This window comes from Diplotaxodon limnothrissa, linkage group LG7 (genome assembly GCF_057381915.1).
Source record: "Diplotaxodon limnothrissa isolate DT_005_m linkage group LG7, D_limnothrissa_male_GT1.1, whole genome shotgun sequence".
Taxonomy (NCBI): domain Eukaryota; kingdom Metazoa; phylum Chordata; class Actinopteri; order Cichliformes; family Cichlidae; genus Diplotaxodon; species Diplotaxodon limnothrissa.
Genome location: NC_140602.1, coordinates 36,722,831 through 36,725,892, shown reverse-complemented (window position 1 = coordinate 36,725,892; position 3,062 = coordinate 36,722,831). Strand labels below are relative to the sequence as shown.

The following is a 3,062-nucleotide window of genomic DNA, read 5'->3' as shown; positions in this document are numbered from 1 at the left end:
TATGCTAACGTGCACATAGTCAATATGCTTACCTCCATCAGATTTGAAGAATACCAGATGAAAAAGAGGATCACAAATGAACCTTAACAGCCTTTCATATCACAGTTTATGGACACTTGTGCCGGACAGTACAGCATGACTCATCCACAGCAGAAAGCTATCACGAATGCATTATTAAGTGACTTGATTATTGGTTGCAACCTGCCCCTTTGAATTTCAACCAGCATTCACTGTGTGCTTCCCCACTGAGCAAGGTGAGGAACATGATGATGATGGTGATCATCTTGACGACCCAGAGCTCTGGCATGACTTAACCTTGAAAGATCAGGAAACAGTAGGTGCTGCTATGGCAAAGACACAGCGCCTGCAGTGTTTTGCGCACACACTTCAGCTGGTGGTGAAAGATGGTTTGTCAGAGACCAAAGTGGCATCTCCTTCACTTTCAAAGTTATCTAAGCTCAGCTCTCTACTGCACACAAGCACAACATTCAAAGATGTGTTTGAAGCTGAATTTGGTGAACAGAAAGCGATCCCTGCAGCTGTAATCACAAGATGGAATTCAACACGGAGACAAGTGAAGGCAGTTATCCAATGTGAACATCTAAAACTCTGTGCTGTTCTTGAAATGGCTGGGCACAAGGAGTTATTATTCACAACACGAGAGTGGAACCTGTTGAAGGAGATGGTGGACATCTTGAAGCCTTTTGGAGAAGCAACAGATTTGACACAAGGTGAGAAAATAGTCACGATTAGTGCTGTTGTTCCATCCGTGCTGTCCCTCAATCACCACCTTGAGAAAGTGAAGCCTCAAGTCCGTTTCCTGAAAGGTCTGGTCAGGAGCCTTCAAGCATCTTTGAACAAAAGATTTCTTGGAATCTTTATCAATGTGCGAATGGCTAGAGCAGAAGATGGGATCACTGCCCCCTTTTCAGATCCAGTGTACCTTAAAGCAGCTGCTTTGGATCCAGCATTTTCTCTGTTGTGGGTGGAACACCATGTGTTGGGCAGTGTGACATAAAGACAGAGGTGACACAGAAAGTTAAAGGTAAAGATTGAATATAGTTTATATTTTTTCTGTATTTTTTTGTCTAAAATTGTAATAAAGGCTCTTTTGCTGTTGTTAATTTGTTTTGCCAGATCTGATCCTGCAAGATGCGGCAGATCCTGCAAAGTCAGAGCAACCTGTCACTCCTGGTGAGGAACACCAAGAGGCCTGTGAAGATGGAGGACTCTTTGCTGCTTACTGTAAGAGGCAGAAGAAGGATGTGGGGAAGAGTCCAGCTCTACAGCTAAGTCACTACCTGGATATTGCTGATGGACAGAACGGCCTCTTGTTCTGGGCAATGAACATGCAGACTCTTCCTTCTCTGTTTCATGTGGCCACCAGAGTTTTGGTAGTACCTGCATGTAGTGCTCCTGTGGAGCGAGTTTTCAGCTATGGTGGCATCATTCTACGGCCTCATCGTGCACAAATGACTGACAGACTTTTGGCCAATTCGGTCTTTTGGAAATGCAATGCAGAATAGTTAATAGTTAACTGAAATAGTTAAAGTGCACATTCTTGCACATTCTTGTTCATTGTTCATATATGTATATATATATATATATATATATTAGATGAGAGAGAGAGGACAAGCTAATCACACTGCACTAAATTTACTGCGATGGTTCATTGTTTTGTACATAAGGAAATCTGCTTTTGCATTTTTCACTGAATGTTTGTTCTGTGAATTTGTAATTTAGAGGAAGACTGTTCTTCCAGCAAAGTTTAATTGACCTGTACAAGGTGCAATTTCAGAATTTGTTTGTGCATATTTTGTAAGTTACTTGTTTCATCAGGTGATGAGATAAATACAGATTTAAAAAAAAAGAGAGAACACATGGTCTATTATTTACACCTAACATATAACTGCAACATTGTTTTTACAAAAAAGACTTGAAAGGACTTGAAATTCAAAGTTTCGGACTTGGGACTTGACTTGAAAGTTGTCTGTCTTGACTTACGACTTGACTCTGACTTGCTTGACTTTACTTGAGACTTGACTTGTGACTTGAGGATAAAGACTTGAGACTTACTTGAGACTTGCAAAACAATGACTTGGTCCCACCTCTGGAAATTTGTATTGTCAAGGCTCCCAAATATGCTATGTCATTTCGTATATTAGATGGGAATCTGTGAGGACTGAGTAGGAACAAAGGCCCACCAACCAATACTAACAAGATCTAAGTTGTCACATATAATATAATTTGTTTTCTTGTAGTTAGTTTTAACTATAGGATCAGATCAGTGATATTTTGATTAAATCTAAAATCTTTATCATAGATGATCATCTTTAAATTATTTTCCCCAAGTCTTGGCAATGAGAGAACGTGAAAAATAATTGTTCTAAATTGCATGCATCATAAACTATTTCAGTTTATTCTTTTTTCAAAAAGCTTTTCTTCAAACTAGAACTTAACTACTGTTAAGATTGTTTGTAGCGTTGGGTCTCATCACCAGTGACGCCTCACTCAGAGGGTTAACTTGACTTTTGACATGATTCTTATTACAAAGGCCACTAGAGGGCGTTTACAGCACACGAGTCTAATCATGTTTCAGATAACATTGTAGAATCCTGCCAATATAACATTTAAGTATAAATAAATTATTATTAATAAAAACATATTTAATGTTAATTATAATACACTCATACACTGGCACACATCAATTTACATAACAGAGGGGGAGATACTTTGTCTCTTGTCTTGTAGTCATGAAACATACATATATATGTACATATATGTATATGTGTTCGTGTTCGTGTGTGTGTGTGTGTGTGTGTGTGTGTGTGTAATTTTCTCATCTACACGCCAAACATAAAAAAGGATTGAAGGATTTAATGTTAAACATTAGTCCTCAAGAGAGAAAGTCGATTTCACTATGAAATGGCCATCCCACTTCTGCGTTTATGTACACTGTAGTCGGCCCGGGTGTGGCTTAAAAAAAAATGTTGGTCTGTGTCCAAAGTGCCCGGTGTTCGTTATAAAGTGACCGTGACAGTCTGCAAGTTAGAGACTCAGAC

General features: G+C 39.1%; 1 pseudogene; it reads left to right on the top strand.

Annotated features, from left to right (window-relative positions):
• The first annotated feature begins 682 nt into the window (after positions 1-682).
• Positions 683-1,526, top strand: LOC146628703 (zinc finger BED domain-containing protein 4-like; annotated as a pseudogene).
• Positions 1,527-3,062: the final 1,536 nt, after the last annotated feature.